Source organism: Hyla sarda, chromosome 4 (genome assembly GCF_029499605.1).
Source record: "Hyla sarda isolate aHylSar1 chromosome 4, aHylSar1.hap1, whole genome shotgun sequence".
Lineage (NCBI taxonomy): Eukaryota > Metazoa > Chordata > Amphibia > Anura > Hylidae > Hyla > Hyla sarda.
In genome coordinates this window covers 387,056,719-387,078,046 of record NC_079192.1, presented here as the reverse complement: position 1 = coordinate 387,078,046, position 21,328 = coordinate 387,056,719, and the positions used below count along the sequence as shown (strand labels likewise).

Sequence of the window (21,328 nt, the reverse complement as noted above, 5' to 3'; positions counted from 1 at the left end):
GTGTCTGAGAAAATAAATAGGATTGTGAACACCAAGTATGTGATCATACAGAGTACATGTACAGAGCTCTAAAGTAGGTTGGTTCTATGTAATGGGAAGTAAAAGCTATTTGAAAGAGAGGGCAAAATTGTTACAACGGTGTTCTTCAATCTTTACCAGTGTGTTGGAGTGTTCAGTGTTTTCCAATCCGGCCCTCATGCAATCCACACATGTCATATCTTGAGGCACATGCACTGTCTCCATGGGAAATTTTTATGGTAGTTGTTTTCTCTATAGGAATTCTTATGACATGACCTCTTGGAGTTCTTTGGGAAATATTGGTTTAAGTCAACAATTAGAAATGGGTTAGGGGTCACCGAATGTAACTTTTTTTTAAATTGAAGGACTCCAAAAAATTAAAGGCTACTTTTTTGAGTCCTGCACAAAAATAAAAATGTTAAAAAAAAATATACTGAACGTACTACTAGTGGACTGTGTGGTCCACCCAAGTCAATGGGTCCACCAAGGTATATACCAGTATGTCTTTTGGCGCTATATGCAGTGATATATATCTTAAATATGGTGTGAACCCAGTGTAAAGCTGTGCAGAAACCTAAGACAAGTCACTTATTTGAATGACCGCTATCACTTCCGAACTCCAGATACCTCTAGTGATGGCTTATCCTCTTAAGAAAAAGCCAAAAAAGTGTCAGGTCTGATTGACAAATGTCTAACTTGATTTGCCAACTTTAGTATGAGGACCTGTTCTTTGCACAATAATAGGGGCCTCTTATGCCTGCCATTAACACACACTAAATATTCATTTTAAGAATCAGTTTAATCTGCAATTTGAGATCTTCTTTTGAAGAACACCACCTATGTTGTTTATCCAAGGGGTGTACAATCCAAGTGCTAGTGGCAAACTGGCAGTAGACTGATCCACCAGATCTTCAAATGGGTGACGGTGCTGACTACCTAGACCCAAAAAGATGGTCAAGAATATTCATCTACATTTTTCCTGTAGCCATTAAATGCCATGATCTGATGACATCTCTTTTTACATTGTATCTAGTCATTGGTTCTGCTTTTGACATCTGTGTAATCCGTTCTCATCTAGCTCAGATAAGTCACCATGAGCATTCACAGAAACAAACAAATCTGTCTGTCAATGTTCTTCCTTTCACATAAGTATTTTTTTTTTTTTTACACCGCATAGTGCTCGCTATTGTTGACAATGTACACAGGTCTCCCAGTCAGATGGTGTGTTACTAATTAGCAATCTGACATTTCGGTGACAATCTGTTAAACCTTCGTTTAAAAATAGGCCGCGAGTGTCCAACGCCACAGGTGCCACGCCAATTACCTATGGAGACGGAGAGAAGGTTTCATGTTACTTAAGCATGCTGTATTGTGACATTATGAGCTGGAGCACAAAAACAAAAGCTCCTGATAATAATTACATTAATGATGAGATATACAGCTTATTTGTGTCTAGCAACGACTTCTTATGTCATAATCCAGACATACCATGACAGTCTTTACACTCCATTGACACGTGCAGACATTGCTTGAGGCAGCCTAAGAGATAATGCACATGGCCATATTATGGCTCTGTGCATGAGCCATATATTTAGTGCCAATAAGTTGTAAAGCTTCTCTCTTAGGGGATCTTGTGTGTTTTCAAAAATAAGACCTTCATAATATGACTTTTTGAGATTGAACATAGCCATGCGACAGTTACCTTACGGCCACATGGTTTGCCAAAGTAATGGAGCATCTCAAAATTCTACATTGCCAAGAACTTATTCTTAAGGTTTTAAAGCAAAATGCTTTATAGTCTGATAACATTGCATCCACAGTGAATACAGTAGCTTATCCAACATAATAGCAATTGACTAAAAGTGATAGGACAGTGGGCAGTGTGGTCACTTGTTTACTGACCCAGTATTCATGCTTATCTCACAACTTAAGATGACCTTAAAGGGGTACTCCGCTGCTCAACATTTGGAACAAGCTGCTCCGAACGCTGGAGCCGGCGTCGGGAGCTTGTGACGTCATAACCCAGCCCCCTAAGGTTCTCATGCCCCACCCCCTCAATGCAAGTCTATGGGAGGGGGCGTGACTGTTGAGGGTCATGAGGGGGTGGGGCTATGACGTCACAAGCTCCCGGCGCCGGCTCCATCATTCAGAACTGTTTGTTCCAAACACTGAGCAGCAGAGTACCCCTTTAAGTTTGTGTAAAACCTTAAGTGGTAGTTTTGATGGCACCTGCCAATCATCTAATTGGTATGGGGCCTTCTTACTCCCTGATCCTTTTTTCCTGGGATCTCTACCCCCAACCGAGAAGTCTGGCAATAATATTGTCCTCTTTCCATAGATCACACATGCATGCTTGACATGTGAAGATCAGCTGGTGTTGGTCAAAGACTGCAGTTGAGGAAGCCTAGTTTAAATGAGATGACTTTTATTTGTCCCATCTGTTTTGGGTATGTTGGGTAGATCTGGATGCATTTGCACTAGTTGGGGAATCTGGAGTGATATATTGGCCAACAGGTGTCTTATCACTACAATCCATTTTAAGATGATTGTAGCCAGTGTCTAACCTCATAAAATTTTTAGCATATTCTACCAAAATTGCAGACAGGTAGGCATGTACCTTTTAACCCCTTAAGGACCAAGGACGTACCGGTACGTCCTTGGTCCTGCTCTTCTGATATAACGCGGGGTTACACAGTAACCCGGCGTCATATCATGGCGGGCCCGGCGTCATAGTGAAGCCGGGACCCGCCTCTAATAGCGCGCAGCGCCGATCGCGGCGCCGCGCGCTATTAACCCTTTAGCCACGCGCTCAAAGCTGAGCCGCGCGGCTAAAAGTGAAAGTGAAAGTTCCCGGCTAGCTCAGTCGGGCTGTTCGGGATAGCCGCGGCTAATCGCGGCATCCCGAACAGCTGACAGGACAGCGGGAGGGCCCCTTCCTGCCTCCTCGCTGTCCGATCGCCGAATGACTGCTCAGTGCCTGAGATCCAGGCCTGAGCAGTCATGCGGCAGAATCGTTGATCACTGGTTTCTTATGAGAAACCAGTGATCAACATAGAAGATCAGTGTGTGCAGTGTTATAGGTCCCTATGGGACCTATAACACTGCAAAAAAAAAAGTGAAAAAAAAAAGTGAATAAAGATCATTTAACTCCTCCCCTATTAAAAGTTTGAATCACCCCCCTTTTCCAATAAAAAAAAAAAACACAGTGTAAATAAAAATAAAAATAAACATATGTGGTATCACCGCGTGCGGAAATGTCCGAATTATAAAAATATATCATTAATTAAACCGCTCGGTCAATGGCGTGCGCGCAAAAAAATTCCAAAGTCCAAAATAGTGCATTTTTGGTCACTTTTTATATCATTTAAAAATGAATAAAAAGTGATCAATAAGTCCTATCAATGCAAAAATGGTACCGTTAAAAACTTCAGATCACGGTGCAAAAAATGAGCGCCATACCGCCCCATACACGGAAAAATAAAAAAGTTATAGGGGTCAGAAGATGACAATTTTAAACGTATACATTTTCCTGCATGTAGTTATGATTTTTTCCAGAAGTCCGACAAAATCAAACCTATATAAGTAGGGTATCATTTTAATCGTATGGACCTACAGAATACATATCAGGTGTCATTTTTACCGAAAAATGTACTACGTAGAAACGGAAGCCCCCAAAAGTTACAAAACAGCGTTTTTTTTCAATTTTGTCGCACAATGATTTTTTTTCCCGCTTCACCATAGATTTTTGGGCAAAATGACTGACGTCATTACAAAGTAGAATTGGTGGCGCAAAAAATAAGCCATCATATGGATTTTTAGGTGTAAATTTGAAAGAGTTATGATTTTTTAAAGGCAAGGAGCAAAAAACGAAAATGCAAAAACGGAAAAACCTCCGGTCCTTAAGGGGTTAAATATGCAACACTTGACACAAGTCCCTACCTGCCGGATTGTAGACAATCAATCAAACTTTTGTTGGATTATCAAATGGGTCTTATCCCGTGAAAAAATGTCTCTATGCCGCACATTCTCCCTGTGTAATAAGTGATGTGCGCTCAGAGAATGATAGACCTAAAGGGGCGTATGAATGATCCAGCGGTTGTCCATGTTGCCCTGCCCAACTGATAATCGAGCTGTGTAATAGACTCATCAAACTAGGAGATCAGCGCTCATACTGGGCAATGGTCGGGCTGTGTAATACAGCTCTTACATGTACAGTGTTGAAATTGAGCATTAGAAGACTGTATAACACCCCCACAGCCAATCTGCCACGCGGTAGTTTCATAGCCCTTGGAATCAAAATCTGGGGGCATATCCAAAACTTTTCTACTACATGCCTAGCCTACAGTTCTTACAGCAGCAACACCCTGGTGCTGAAAATCATTGATAAGTTGGCATGTGCTATTCTCTGTGCCCGCAAGGTAGATCTGCCAGGTGGTTCATCAGTGACTGTCAAATTCTGAATTTCATGGCACAGCAAATTCCCATTTGTTTTTTTTAACTGAGCAGAAGTGAGGTGCCCTGGTTCTGATGGTTGCCTTTGCCAAAACTTGTAAGCATCAGAATGCATGGTTATAGAGTAGACATGACTTTTTTTTTTTTTTATGGATAACACAATAGTTTTATGATTACTGAGCAAGTAATCAATCGGCCTTACTAAGCAATTTTCCCATCTGCTTCGCCATGTTGTGTATCTACACATCACTGGGACTTGCCAGCTGTGTCGGTGCAGAGGATTCTGTTATAACCATGGGCATGTTGGACAATAAATTGTTGCTTATAGCTCATCTGGCACGTGCTCTCTATCTCGGTCATCTGGCGCTCTTGTCTGTCGTTTTCTAGCTGCCATCCCTTTCTCTTTCAGCTCCTCCATCACTTTTTCATTTTCTCTCGTTCTGCTTTTAACGGTTATCTCTTCTCTAGTCTGATGACTGCTTCTCCCTGTCCTTTCCCTCCTCCTCCTTCTATTTCAGCCGCATTGCAATTTAGTGGACCCTCCTGCTCATTTTTTTTAGATTAAAGAATCGCTAAACACAACATTTGTTTTAACCTTTCACCATTCACTTTGTGCTGCCCTCTGTGCTTCGCTGGAGCCTTGGCTGTCAGAGCTGTCTCCATCTTCTGCTATGCCATGGAGAATTCTGTTATAATAGAACAGTGTGGCATTCTTGCACCTCCGGGTTTCGTTACAGTTTAGACCATTCCTGCTGTTTCTTTTGCTAATTACCGTTTGGAGATTATAAATAGGGGTAACCAAATATATGGGAAGGGCTGGCGCTGCTATGTTGACTAAGGTGTTCCAGTGCTCAGTTCTTGAAGAATACTTATGCATCATTTAAAGGGTTCTAGTCTTTAAAACATGTGTGCATGAAATGGGGTTACCCCCCCCCCCCCCATTTACTCCATTAGAAAAGAACCAGGAAAAGTCAACCCAGTCCCTAAGGTCCACTGACAGTCCAGGAATAAAGACCTCTGACCTAAATCATCACATGCACAATGCAATGCTCAAAAAAATTAAGGGAACACTTAAACAACACAATGTAAATCCAAGTCACTGTCCACTCAGGAAGCAACACTGATTGACAATCAATTTCACATGCTGTTGTGCAAATGGAACAGACAACATGTGGAAATTATAGTCAATTAGCAAGACACCCCCAATAAAGGAGTGGTTCTGCAGGTGGCCACAGACCACTTCTCAGTTCCTATGCTTCCCGATGTTTTGGTCACTTTGGAATGCTGGCTGTGGTTTCACTCTAGTGGTAGAATGAGACTGAGTCTACAAGCCGCACAAGTGGCTCAGGTAGTGCAGCTCATCCAGGATGGCACATCAATGCCAGCTGTGGCAAGGTGGTTTGCTGTGTCTGTCAGCATACTGTCCAGAGCATGGAGGTGCTACCAGGAGACAGGCCAGAACATCAGGAGACGTGGAGGAGGCCGTAGGAGGACAACAACCCAGCAGCAGGAACGCTACCTCCGCCTTTGTGCAAGGAGGAGCAGGAGAAGCACTGCCAGAGCCCTGCAAAATGACCTCCAGCAGGCCACAAATGTGCATGTGTCCACTCAAACAGTCAGAGACTCCATGAGGGTGGTATGAGGGCTCGACATCCACAGGTGGGGGTTGTGCTTACAACCCAACACCTTGCAGGACGTTTGGCATTTGCCAGAGAACACAAAGATTCACAAATTTGCCACTGGCGCCCTGTGCTCTTCACAGATGAAAGCAGGTTCACACTGAGCACATGTGACAGACGTGACAGTCTGGAGACTCCATGGAGAATATTCTGCTACCTGCAACATCATTCAGCATGACCAGTTTGGCGGTGGGTCAGTAATGGTGTGGGGTGGCATTTCTTTGCTTGCCAGAGGTAGCCTGACTGCTATTGGGTACCGAGATGAGATCCTCAGACCCCTTGTGAGACCATGTGCTGGTGCAGTTGGCCCTGGGTTCCTCCTAATGCAAGACAATGCTAAACCTCATGTGGCTGGAGTGTGTCAGCAGTTCCTGCAAGGGGAAGGGATTGATGCTATGCTTTTGTCCAGGTCTGGAAGGACATCCCTCAGGAGAACATCTGCCACCTCATCAGGAGCATACCCAGGCATTGTAGGGAGGTGATACGGGCACGTGGAGGCCACACATACCTCTGAGCCTCATTTTGACTTGTTTTAAAGGGAACCAATCATCAGATTTTACCCTATAGAACGCTTGGCAAAGCGTTATATAGGGCAAAATCTTTATTTTCATCATTTCCGGGGGACGCTCCTGCCCCCAGGGCAGGGATGGTGAAAATATGAAGTTATAAACTAGTCACCGCCGCCGCCATAAGTAGTCACCTGGGCGGAGAGCTCTTCTCACCTGCTCCCGTTCTTCGGCCGGGAGTGACGCCCCCTCCGCTTGATTGACGGGCCGCGTCATCGCTCTGCTCCGTCTGTTCAGTGAGCGGAACAATGACGCGGCCCATCAATCAAGCGGAGGGGGCGTCGCTCCCGGCCGAAGAACGGGAGTTGGTGAGAAGAGCTCCCCGCCCAGGTGACTACTTGCGGCGGTGACTAGTTTATAACTTCATATCTTCACCATCCCTGGGGCAGGAGCGTCCCCCGGGGATGGTGAGGACAACAATTTTACCCTATATAACGCTTTGCCAAGCACTATATAGGGTAAAATCTGATGATTGCTTCGCTTTAAGGGCATTACATCAAAGTTGGATCAGCCTGTAGTGTGGTTTTCCACTTTGATTTTGAGTGTGACTCCATATCCAGAACTCCATGGGTTTGATAATTTTTGTGTGATTTTGTTGTCAGCACACTCAACTATGTAAAAATGAAAGTATTTCATACGATTAGTTCATTCATTCAGATCTAGGATGTATTATCTTAGTGTTCTCTTTATTTTTTTGAGCAGTGTATATGCTGCAACTTGTTTAAGAGAAGAGGGACTGAAGTAGCGTTAAAGGGGTACTCCGCCCCTGGCATTTATCCCCTATCCAAAGGATAGGGCATAAGATGTTAGATCACCGCGGTCCCGCTGCTGGGGACCCCGGGGATCGCCGCTGACGGGTGATACAGGGGCCGGAGCAGCGTGACGTCATGACTCCGCCCCTCATGACATTACGGCCCATCCCCTTAATGCAAGTCTATGGCAGGGGGGCGTGACTACCGCCACTCGCCCCCTCCCATAGACTTGTATTGACGGGGGTGGGCCGTGACGTCACGATGGGCGGAGTTGTGGCGTAACGATGCTCCGGCCCCTGTATTGCCCGTAATTACGTGCAGAGCGATCTCGCTCTGCGCAGTAATGATAGCGGGGTGCTGCAGCGGCTATCCCCGGGGTCCCCAGCAGCGGGACCCTGGCGATCTGACATCTTATCCCCTATCCTTATTAATGTCATATAAAGATATTGCTCCAATCAACCACAGGAAAATGGGACCCTTACTTTCCTCATGAGCGGTGGTAGTTCCTGTGGTTTGACCCCCCCCACGATCAGATACTTGTCACCTAGCCTTGGATGTAGTAATGTTCTTATAACCTAACCATGAATGGTGGTCATTGATAGTAACTAAATCATAATTGGCTAATCAAGATTCTGATACATTTTTCACCTTTTCTGTATTCATGAGGTACTTGAAGGTAGTCAGCGATATTTGTTGAAAATGTATGAAAATAATTAGCCGAAGGCTAAGGCACCATACATACGGGTGTCATATGGCTGTGTGCAGGAGCCGGAAATACTGATCATCTCCTGTTCAAACGCTAGGCCTTGTTCATCTCATTGGACTAGATATGAACCCTATATATGGCCACTGCAGAGAGGCATATTACAAAGGGTCTTTGTTGTAAGAATAATAAGGCTCACGTCCTCAAGAATTGATCTTTGGACACAACTGCTTCAGGTCATCCGTCCATGCTGGTCATGGTTGTTACTTCTACATATTTCTATAAATATACCATGTCCATACAGACACCTGTTGTTTGCATCTATATATTTTTATTTTTTTTCATAAAAGGGACAGAAGAGGGTTTCTTCAGGCTATTTGATACTAAAGTTTCCTTTGAGTAGACATAGTAATGTCTGATTTATGACACTCAATATTTATGGTGGACTGTGTCTCCGAAACTTGTTGACAATATTGTTGATAACCTTGTTGATATGTACTGACATGATATCTGGATTGAATGCAATCCCAGCAGACTTCAGAGACATTTTTTACAACCATACAATTTTCCCTTTTTTTGGTTATTTTACTTGATTCTTTGACTCGGCTTGCTTTACTTTTTGCATGCAGCACTGTTATTGATGCACAGATCTATGTCCCTTCTTGGGTACATTGGCGTCAAAACAAATTAGCCAAATAAATGTCACATGGTCCTAGTAATTGTGAGGCTGTATAGGCGGCGCAGTCAAACCAGATTAGAATGTTCCCATTAGCTGATAATACGGGAGCACACGGTCACAAAACTGCCTGCTCGCTCCCATCCCTCTGTGTCTGAAATTAGCATGTGTGCCTAAGCCTCCAGCCGCTTGTGTTCGAGGAGACTTCTCTCGGGGAGATTTTAATTTTATATATATTTTTTTTTGCCTGACCTGGTTTTATGTCAGGGAGACCTGGAGGCTGATAGTGTTCTTGGATTGGGAGAAAGAAAACACTCCCTAGGCTCATTTAAATCATGACACCAATGAGATGACACAGAAAAATTTGGGCTTAGATTGAGATGTGTTACGTAGGAGGATGTCGTGCGTGAGTTTAATATATGACATGGATGATGATTGATCGCTGACAAGTGCCCACCATAAGGTATTGTATAAAATCCCACTCATTTATCTGGATTATGTGCTCCAGTTAAACATCACTTATCTTTTATCTATAGATTTACCGAGGATTGTCAAACATTAGGATACGTGCAGTCTAAAAGGAAAATGCATTGCTAAGATGCTTTGCTACCTTGTATTATAATCACAATTGATGGTGATGAGAGATGGTGACTACTATGACGTAAGGCTAGAAACTAGTCCATTATTATAGTACTGTATATGATGCCTACAGAAAAATGGTCATAATGAAACACTGCTAGAAATAAAAGTTTGTCCTATTTATTTTTAATTTGTGGAACATAAACAGTAAACAAACTTGCGAATTAGGTTATTTTGGTCATTTTAGCCTCTGTTTCGTCCTTCCACTAGACCAGTGGTTTCCAACCCTGTCCTTTAAAAGGGTTATCCAGGAATAGAAAAACAGAGCTAATTTCTTTTAAGAACCGCTCGCTGTCTCCGGATTGGGTGTGGTTCTGCAGCTCTGTTTTGTTGAAGTGAATGGAGCCAAGTTGTAATACCATATCCAAACTGGAGAAAGATGTGGAGCTGTTTTTGAAAATAATCAGCTCTGTTTTTCTATTCCTTCATAACCCCTTTAAGGTCCTCCAACTTTCCATGTTTTTTCAGATACTCTATAGAATAGGGAAAATGTAAATACTTTATTGCTGGTGGGCCTTGAGGACTAGGTTGGGGACCCTTACTTTAGACAATGTGACCCTGCCCCCCCCCCCATCTCGATGAGGACTTCTGAATCCCATAGCATCTAGTGTTCTACCCTAACTTTCTCTGTGCCCATTTCAATGAAACAGACATTGACCCTATTATAGGTATGGATAGAGAAAGTGGGGCTATACACTATGACTCTTTGTTGAGGGTCCAAGTCTATCTTACCTGTATGACTTGGGGTCCCACATACAGGTGAGTTATGGTCAAATTATTGTGGCAGCAAGTCCCTGCTTGACCCGGAGTCTGGTGACCCAAGCTGATAATGGTCAGGCCAGGACTCCCTTGTGTGTTCTCAACTCCCTAATATTGAAAAAAAATGTGCTCATAATATTTCTGTGTATGGGGTCCCTTAAGAAATGCCAACATTTTTCTAATGGGACACTCACTTTAATTTCTTTTTTTCTGTTTGGGATAAAACTAAGAAACCAAAAGCAACAGTGTTTACCGCTGAGCCACCATGGGCCTTCTATATAATAGAAAAATGGCTTTGTCATAGATGAAAATTTCCTGTGTTCTCAGAGTAGAAACCAATACCCTTTCCATTTTGTGTATTTGTTTATACCACCCACGAGCTGGAAAAACTGCTATGCCTATTGATCTATCAGCTATATACTGTAGTATGTTAAAGGAGTGTTCTAATCTGAATAACGATGTGTCCATACCATCTCTTACCCCCCAGTTATTTTCCATTTGAAGAGGTCCACTGTCTATCGTGTATGTTAAAGGAGTGTTTTGATCTAAACAATGTAGTGGCCAGTAGATCTTTCATCCCCTATGAATTTTTAAATAGAAGAGGTCAGTTCTGCACCTTTGGTTGGAGAGCTCCATCAATCAGGAACCCTATAGGAGTCATTTGTAGGGAATACAATTTATTTCAGTGCTGATCATTCAACTGGAAAGTGATGGAGAGCTTTGGTTAACACCAAAAGGGGGTTTGCATTTTGAGTGTTTTGGCCCATCGCCTTGTAAATTGGTCAGTACACATATACACATGACTTAGCACTGTCACCAAAGTAATCTTTTGCCATATTTCAAACAAACAAAAAAAAACACAACTTTCTATGAAATTGTGTTCCTGTAGAATTGTTGTATAGATGTATAGAGCGAAAGGGTTAAAAATTGTCTGAAGGAAAAAATAATCGTATTCCTGGCAGTTTAGAAAAAAAATTAAAGCTACGTTACCTCATCTCCAGAGCCTTCAAGGTTAATTTATAGTAGGCACTCTAATGCCTGAGAGTTATTGTTTTTGTGCTTGTCCACCACTCAGATTTATATGCTGTACATCCTCATCTTGTTGCTGATGCGGAAGTGCAGAGAAGGCCTTAATTCACTTTTAGCCGAGCTTGGCACCTCATCCCTCAGCCGCCGAGCCTGGTAAAATATCTAAAGTTTAGTAAACTCATTTAAGTGTTTTTTTCCTATGAATCACCTACCAGTTAACGCAAATGATTGGATTACAAACTTTTTAACGTTTTTAGACGAGACAAGAAAATGATGTTTCACGCATGAATTAAACATTCCGCTGCCGTTCCAACACTAATCAAAAAGAGAAAATGCAAAGAGGAATTTCTTCTTGCTTTGTGGTCATCTTACACACATTCTTTCATGTAGTATAAAGAAAAAAAAATCATGTCTCAAACCCGAATGCCTCATACGTCACCGCCACGTTGGTCATAAATTTATAGCCTATTGAACAAGCACTTACATTGTTCAACACTCTGGTCTGCTACTGTGGGGGTCAGCAAAGCAACACTTCATGTTAAGGGTCCGGCCTGTTATATGAACCTAAACCCAGGAAATCAATGGTCTTTTCATGGTTGGTGGACAGCTATTTAAAGGCCAATACTTTAAAAGAAGTTGGTTGTTTGCTCCTTGTATATGACAGTCTGTGGATATAACTTATATGCTTGTAAATAGTTCTAGAAATTATTTTCTCCATGGCGGTGTTACATTTTTCTTGCCAATCGTTCAGTTAATTTTTTTGGTACATTTAAGCTGACCGCACATGTAAATTTAACCAAACCTGTCAATCTCATAGGGATGGGCCAACCATCTAATGTCTATGGAGCCTTCTGACTCTCCTCCAGACAGGAAATTGAAATCCTATATGTTCTTGGCTAGTAAGCCACTGTAAGATGTGTATGGCAGAAGCTTTCTCTTGGTCTCCATTGAGTAGATGTACACTTGGCTGAAGGTGCATGGGTTTGTAGGAATGTATTGCAAACTTTGATAGCAAGATGACCAGTTTTAGCAAGAACTTAACCCAATTTGGTTTTCTATTAAAAAGAACAAGGTGTTCACGTTGGACATGGCCTACAAGTGACATTACAGTCAATTATCCAACAAAAATAAACTACAGACGATGTTGCTTGACATGTGAAGCCAATGAGACAGTGTTTCCAAAGTGCAGTTCTCAAGTACCCCCAACAGGTCATCTTTTTAGGATTTCCTTAGTCTTTTACAGTGATATAATTATGGTAATCAGGCATTACCATAGTTATATCTCTTGTAAAAGATTAAGGAAATCCTAAAACATGACATTTTGGGGGTACTAGAGAACTGCACTTGGAAAACACTGCTTTAAAGGAGTGTGGTGCAGAGTACTCCTGCTCTGTCCTGCCCGGGCTGCAAAAAAAATGAAAATAAACCATCACTCACATTCCTGGGTTCCCGCGGAGCGCCACTACAGCTGATCGGTCCTCCGGTCCATCTTCTTCATGCTTCCATGTGAACGAATCGTCACATGGCGCTCAGCCTATTATTGGCCGAGGCAGAACATTGCGGCGGCCGGCAATAGGCTGAGCGCCATGTGACATTTCGTTCACACGAAGTATAAAGATGATGAACCGGAGGACCGGTCAGCTGTAGTGGCGCTCCGCGGGAACCCAGGGAGGTGAGTGATGGTGTATTTAAATTTTTTTTGCAGGACGGAGCAGAAGTACTCTCCTTTAATAGTACCCAGAATACAAGAGCAGGCCAGCAAAAATTGCTAATTATTCAATATAAGGACAAATACGAAGTGTTCAAGATGATCATACGTAAAGTGTTTTATAAACAGCAGAAAAACCTCAACAAAGGGAAGAAAAGCCTAGTGAGACATTAGTGTGGGTAACAACAGCTTCTCGAGAGGCTTGTCAGAAAGTGAAAAATGGAAGGGAATTTAAGGGATGCTCCTGGACACACTCTAAGTCTAACATGGTTACAGGACGATAAGATTTATTATCATGGACCAGCATCCCTAACAGCTGGAACCATAAATAATTAAGGCCAATGGAATTGTATCCCTTTATCACTCACAACCTTTCCTCCTCCCTTGTTGTGGCTCGCTGGTTTAAAAAAAAATATATATACTGTATTGAAATGCAATTGTAAAAATGGGCACTGAGGAGCTGTCAGCCCTCTAGATCAAGCCTTTGCTAAGTGCCGGTAATTACCCAGGCTACCGTAATATTTACCAACCTCCTGGGCCTCTATAGAGAGTAATAATGAGCAGCCGGGCAGCGGGGTCAGTGTGCATCACTCATTCTCATTTTCCAGTCTGTTTGATGCAAGGCTCAATCCGATAAACAAATTTAAATATTGTTACATAAATCGCTTTAATGCCTAATATTTTTGTGGTAAGGGTTTGGATGTAAAGCTTGTTGTGAAAAAAACAGTCAGATAGTATTGCGGACCTGATGTGATCGCTTTCCCTGTAAATGACAAATATTTGGAAGAATGTAAATTGGGTTCTCTTATAATTTGGGACACCATCAAATTGTCAGTTCATGTGAAGATCACATAAGCAAAAAATAAATAAATAAATAAAATTAAATTGAAGGAAAAGGCATAAGTTGTAGTACTAGTACGAATACTGTAGCAGCAGAAGTATTAATAGTAATAATTATCAGTAGTAGTAATAATAAAAATAATTTAAAAAATGTAATAAAAAAATAATAAAAAATGCTAATAAGAAATTATAAAAAATACTAGTAATAAAAAATTATAAAAATAATAATGTAGTAGTAGTAGTAGTAGTAGTAGTAGTAGTAGTAGTAGTAGTAGTAGTAGTAGTAGTAGTAGTAGTAGCAGTATAATAGTAATAATAATGTAGTAGTAGTAGCAGCAGCAGCAGCAGTATAATAGTAATAATAAACAATGATAATCTATACTTGTCCATTGCACAGCTCCATAGTCCCCTAATGTCTGTGCTGCAATGGTGTCCCAGTACACTGAGCATATGAGCACTGAGGATAGCGATTGCCTGCAGTGTCACATGCTCAGTGTACCATAACATAATTTCAGAACCTCTGCTGGGGGACTTCTGAACAGTAGCAAGATGCACGATGTGTGTGTAGTTTTTTAATTATTATTATTTTGTACCCCATTTCTATAGGAGCCATGACCTAGCAGAAAGGAGCAGAAAATTTGACCTCAATTAGACAGATCCATCAAACATTGGAAACCGGTGGCCCCCGACAAACCCTATTGGCTTATAATGGAGTCTGTCTGTCCATCTTTTTGACAGGAAGATTAGTGCTGCATGCTGTGCTGAAGCTTGACAGAAAAGAACGAACGCAGAAGCCTCTGTCAAAGGTTCAGTCACTTTTGTTGAGAGGCATTGTGCCACATGCGGTGCTATTTTTCAGCAGAAAAATAGCTCTGCAGCTGAACCTAATAGATCCTAGTCTGTCATAAGTCAATAGGGTTGGTGAGGACCATCGTGCAACAGATTCTCCACTGTGCCATGATTTCTATCAAAATCAGAAAACGTAATGCAGATGTGAACAGGACCTATTTTGTCTCGGATAGGTTTTTAGTTGTTCTTATCGTATTACCTTGGCGCCATGAATTCAATAACTCTACCGGCTCCTTATCCGGTTAAAATGCACAGAAATTCAAAGGATAGGGGATCCAAAGGATGGGGGATAAGATGTCTGATTGTGGTGGGCCCGCCACTGGGACCCCCACGATCTCCGTGCAGCACTCGCATTCTATTCGGAGCTGCGTCTCCAGTCTTGGAAAGCTCTTTGTTGACGGTACTGAGAATGTGACATTATGCCACGCCCCCTCCGTTCATGTCTATGGGAAGGGGTGTGACGGCCTTCTCTCATAGACATGAATGGAGGGGGTGTGGCGTGACGTCACGAGGGTGTGTGGCGTGACTTCCACCATTCTGTAAACAGAGCTTTCCGGGACTGGAGACGCAGCCCCGAATAGAACGAGGGTCCTGCTCTTTGGCCGGATAACCCCTTTAAATGTAATCATATGGCCATCTTTTATCCTTATAAATAAAAACTTTTACCACGTATGGGCATAAGGAGCTAAAAAGTTTCTGGTGTCTTTTTTTGGTTTGAACTTTTTGGAAATGTAGACATAGCATTGTATGTTTCTTATAAGATACAAAGAATGGCTTTTTGACCCTCTCTGCAGAACGAAGAGATGGTAAATAGATGGCAAGTTTTTATCAAAGCCTTTTTCCCTTTTGTGCACATAGTGTATATTGTACTTGTGGCTTTCTCAGTCATTTTAACTACTTTTATGCAGTTTTTTTATGGGGCTGGAACCATTAAGGCTTAGTGTAGAACAATGTGTATTTTTGTTCTTAGCCACTAACACAGTAAAGACCAGTGAAAGGAGAGCTCTTGAACCCTTCAACTTAAGAGTTCTTCTTTGGCTGAATGAAGAGTGGCAGAATATTCGAGGTAAGAGGGGAAGATCAATCATGATTTCTGAAGTGTTATTTCGTGCTCGGTGGTACTTTGTTAGGAATTTGAGATAACAAACATAAGCATTGGTTTAGAATTGCAAAGACTATCTATGGCCTTGTTCATAAATATAGTAAACTTTAATGAAATCATGGTTGTATTGGACATTGGGTATTGGTACGTAGAACATAAGTAGATTTACAGTTTATGGTAATTGTCACTGAAAGGATCAAAAATTGAAAATATAACATTGGATGTAGTCTTCAAATATTCACTAGAACAAAGGCTATCTTCATGTAGATGTACTGTTTGGCCCTGTTACTGATAATCTGCTTATACTAGAATCATTGGCCTCCTTAGTGTTGATTTAAAGGGGTACTCCAGCGATTATTATTATTTTTTTTTTCATATTAACTGGCTCCAGAAAGTTAAACAGATTTGTAAATGATGAAAAAAAAAAAAAAAAAAAACAGAAAAGGAGAGGGTACACAATAGCGTTAGTGCACCTGAAAAACGGGGATACTGCATGACATCAGAGGCCTATAAATGCGTCTCCTGCGGGGTGCACATACGAAAAGTGTGAAGTATCAACAAATGTAGCAACGAAGGTACGTGCGTGCACTCACCGCTCAACGGAGACTGTTCAGCATGGGAGTCCGGTCCACAGAAAGACTGGATCACAGCATCGGTGCAGGCAGGTGGGCGCTCGGCGCCCACCTGCCTGCACCGTTGCTGTGATCCAGCCTTTCTGTAGACCGGACTCCCATTCTGAACAGTCTCCGTTGAGCGGTGAGTGCACGCACGTACCTTCGTTTCTAGATAAGTGAATTACTTCAAAATCTTAATCCTTCCAGTACTTCCAGCTGCTGTATGCTACACAGGAAGTTGTGTTGTTCTTTTCTGGATGACCACAGTGCTCTCTGCTGCCACCCTTGTCCATGTCAGGAACTGTCCAGAGTAGGAGCAAATCCCCATAGCAAACCTCTCCTACTTTCGACCGTTCCTGACATGGACAGAGGTTGCAGTAGAGAGTGTTGTGGTCAGACAGAAAAGAACAAGTCAACTTCCTCTGTAGTATACAGCAACTGATAAGTACTGGAAGGATTAAGATGTTTTCCACTGGAGTATTCCTTTAATTATTTCCCTCCTAAAATGCCTTTCTAAGAGGAGACACTGGTGTCCTTTCTTTGCTACAAGGTAAAGACCTGTATAGGATCATCTTCAGACCTGGCGGCAGAGGGGTCTTTGGACCCAGGACTTCTATCTTTACTCCATAATAAGCCTATTTGACCTTGCCATGCTGTCCATTATCTTTTATTCAATAAGTATGCATGTCTGTATAAAAAAAAAAAAAAGTATCTGTTTGTTCATTCGGCACAGCTACTTGTTTCCTTGTCATTGTTGACGGCATACGTGTCAATAGTCATTACACCATAGAGGCATGGATGTGCGCACTATGTATTCAGCGTATTGATTATGTATGTAGAGTAGGATCATGCCTGTTGCTCTTCTGACTGACCTGTTTTTCAATGGTGGCAACAGTTCACGGAAATGCGCTCAAAGTAAAACATGAAATATGTCACTGCTTTTTGTGTTTCTCAGTGCCTCTGGGTAAATAGGGATTTGTGATGGCCAAAAAGGACAGAAAATGGAGCTTCAGGTTTATAATGCCAGCATTGAACATCTATCTATGCATTGTAAAAAAAAAAAAAAGAAAAAATGTCCGTTCTAGGTAGGTTATTATAGGCATGCTGTCTGGGATAAAGGTCAAAGCAGGTATCTTCATTGGACCACATATAAAGAAGGTCCCGGAGTCTAAATAATTTTCCCATAAGCATGCTTGGCAAAAGTGTCTGCTTTGTTTTGGTGTTTCAGGGCTTCCTGGGAAATCACAAGGTGGAAAATGTTGAGCTGGTGCCCCTTACATCTTTAATAACTGTTGGACAAGCACGCGTTTAGCCGACAGCTTGTCCTCCAAAACTACCCTCTTACTTGCTTGGTTTGGCCAAGCTTGTATTTGTTTTTAATGGGGATAAGGATTGAGCCGTAGCCAGAAACTCTTGAGGTTGCTGATTTCCATAGGGAACAAAAGGATTGGACATTCAATTCAACACGCTTGATACTTTTTTACCCCCCACATCCCTTTTTGTGTAAAAGTTGGGTAACCAATATACACACAGTCAATCTTGTCATGTTTTTGTCCTGTAACTTTGTGTTTAAATGAAAAGATGTTCTTGTTGATAACTATCAAAAAAATCACAGTCCTGGTCATAGAAGCAAAGTTTTTGGGGACTAATAAAACATTTTTTAAGCCTTTAAAGGCATAAGCCATTATAGGAAATTCCACGTACTCTCCGAGGAAGAAACCTGTTAGTGCTTTTAATAGACCTTGTTTGTCAATAGTCCAATAACGTGAACAATTTTCTGTTAATAGATCCAATATTCTTTCATCTGGTAGGAATTCATTTGATGTCCGTAGGCCTTTACTGAACTAATGGCATTAAGAAGGCGAAACACTCATCTGTCCTCCGCTATCCGTTACCATGGTGATTTAAGTAGTCTCTGGTTATTCCTGACATGCCAAGGATATGTAATGCTATTGTCTTTTTTCTTGCTCAGACAACCACACCGAGAGACTATAGACAATGTCTTGGCTCCCCTTTGCCTTATGACCTCATTGACTCTCTTTATACAAGTGTAAACTTGTAGGATTTTTTTTTTTGTATTTGGGACTTATGTCCCTACGATAAAACCGACCGTATGACACCTAGAAACTAAATCAGACAGGACTGTGACTTGTATTTTTTTTCTTATAAAAAGTGACTATATCAGAATAGGTTATGATAAAAGCCCTCAGTAATTTGATTGGCGGTCTCGATGTAACTTTCATATACTAAACCTTTAACCAGTTGCTGTTTCGACAGCTCCGGGTGGCCTCTTTTCAGTGCTTCTTCCTTATTTGTGGTGTTATTTTTTTCTTTTTTTTTTCAACATGGATAAACCCTTTTAAGTAAATGTTAAGCCAATATTATTTTCATGATCAAGAACGGCTCATTTCTTATACAAGAAAAAATGTCCATCATTCTGCATCGGCAGGGAAAACCAGAATCAAAGCTTTCTTAAGGGGTCCTTGAGTGCTCATCTCCCTCTACGTTCATGTGAGTGCTGTGTCCCCCACCCACACAGAATGACCGCTTTGCTTGTACGAATAAGTGATTGACAACTTTTCTTGTATACAGACATCCATGAAAAGCTGTCAATTACTCTGAATGTTTGGGGAACAGCACTAATAGGCATATAGAGGGAGATGAGGAGGTCAAGGACCCTTTAAGAAAGCTTGTGAGTCCACTTGTCCACACCAGTGTGCATTATTGAACAGTTTATTATGGGAAAAGCAATCAATTACTATGTAGGCAGGTAAACAGGTGGAAAAGGGGGCACTTTATGACTCTTAAAAGAATCCTGTAATCAGTTTTATGCTGCCTGAACCATCTGCGTGATCCCCAGTGGCCACTCCCTCCCTCAGCGACCATGATGATAGATCTCTCCCTATATCCAAACAGGGAGAGATCTATCAATCAAGGCTGGTGGATCAGGGAGTAGCCTAAGGGAACAGTCCTGATGACTTGTGGTTCGGGCAGCATGAATGTGATGACAGGTTCCCTTTAACAGAGAGTCCTGTCTCCCCACCCTCAGACTGCTATGTTGCACCAGGGATCTCAATGCAGAAATGATTTTAAGGTCTCATACACATGGATCCTACATGGATTTCCTGTGTATTCCCTACATTACATTATTGCAAAACTGTAGGTAATTTGTGTACCTCTGCATGGGGGATTTGTGGAACACTGTATTCTATCCTAGAAACAGTTCTTCTAGTAGAGAACACCACTGTGATATAGAATATGATGAGACATACCACAATAATAGTTTTTTTTTTGTGTGTGTAAATTCAGAGAAACAGCTTCTCTCTATTTGCAACAAGAAAAACTACTAAAAATTGAAGTTATATGAATACGGCATATACCTTCATATGGCAGCATGTATAAGGTCTCATAGTAGAGGTAATACTGGCTTATACTTATAGGTTTTCATTAGCTGGTACCACAATCTGCATCATGACAATTATTTTCCATGATGTTCCTGGTGTATTGGCGTTCCTTGTACTTTGTCCCTTTTAGAAAAAAAAAAAGATAAAATATTACTTAAGGATTTTTTTAAAAATCCGCCCATCTGGCTCATCGCATTTACAGCCTTCCTATCGGTAAAATAAGGTTAAATTCTACCTCTTGTTTTTCATATCCCTATCCGATACGTTTTATGCCTGTTTACAGGATCCGGTTTCTAACTTTATTAGTTGGTTATTAAATCAGCTAAATTAAATACTTTAAAAAATATTACGATAATATTAAATTTCTCAATTATATTTAGCATTAGCTTTATCAAAAAAGGCGCCGTACTTCTAATGCAATATATTTTACTTGTCATTTCTTTATATAGAGGCACAAAGCTTTGAAATAACTCGCTAAATGAATGTCGTAATTAGTTTTTTTTCTTTTCCTTTGGATCTCTCCTGATGTAGTAATTTTCAGCGCGGCTCCTCAATTAACCCTTTCATTTCCCGCTTTTGTTTGCATCGGGGAAATTTTACGGTATTGTCAGACTTTTGCCTCTGAAATAATTATATTCTCTTTCTTAACCTCTAATTGGGACTTTAATCCATCGTGAAGCTTTCTTGGTCTTCGTTTTATAACTATTTGCATTTGATGTGCCCCATTCTGTATATTGTAATGATGGTAGAACAAAATTGAGGAGGTAAAGCAGTACTATAAAACATATCCCCTATCCACAGGATAGGGCAGGCATTGGCAACCTTCAGGGCTGCAGATGTTTTGGACTACATGTCCCATCATAGCCAAAACGCTAGGAAAGCATCATGGGAGATGTAGTTCAAAACATGTAGTGGCAGAGCTTTCCTATGCTGTGAATAAGTGTCTGATCCCGGGGGGATCCAACCACTGTGGCCACCCCTTGTGATCTCAAGAAGGAGGCTCTGTCTCTCCCTGTGCATGGAGCAACATGTTGGCACGTGCTATATGCATTTTCGATGGAAACGCCAGTAAAACACAGGTGCTCTACTTTAGTATCTCTGCTGCTCTCTTAGACAGTACATGGATCGCATGTCCACCTCACTGCTCCATGCACATGGAGAGACCGGCCCAAGTTCTGGAGATCGTGGCTGTCCCAGAAGATCAGACATTTATCACCTAGCCTGTGGACAGGGAATTTCTTTCAAAGCAGTGGAGTACCTCTTTAAGTCATATGCACACAACCTTAGGATAAAATGGTACCCCATAGAAGTGTAGGGCCCTATTGTAACTCAATATTCCTCAAATTAAAATTTTTGTAGGATTCAGTATAAAAAAAATTTCAACAGATTCTTTATTACAGAGATATACTCCTTCTCATATCTGCATATGGCGGCACATGGCTATGGCCATGTAGTACAGAGCTGCAGTGTGTCTCCATACTGGCTCTGCGCACACAGCTCTGCACGAGGGCATAGACAGGTCACCAAAGTCTACGGCA

The 21,328-nt window shown here is 41.6% G+C and overlaps 1 protein-coding gene and 1 long non-coding RNA gene across 8 annotated transcripts in view; one reads left to right on the top strand and one right to left on the bottom strand.

Annotated features, from left to right (window-relative positions):
- Positions 1-21,328, top strand: part of PCDH1 (protocadherin 1) — a 242,701-nt gene that overhangs the window by 147,848 nt on the left and 73,525 nt on the right. The window lies entirely within an intron of this gene.
- Positions 940-19,885, bottom strand: LOC130267382 (uncharacterized). Its single transcript, XR_008843170.1, has 3 exons — positions 19,767-19,885; positions 11,235-11,423; positions 940-1,342 (listed from the first exon to the last, which is right to left on the bottom strand). It is a non-coding gene; the product is annotated as an uncharacterized LOC130267382 (long non-coding RNA).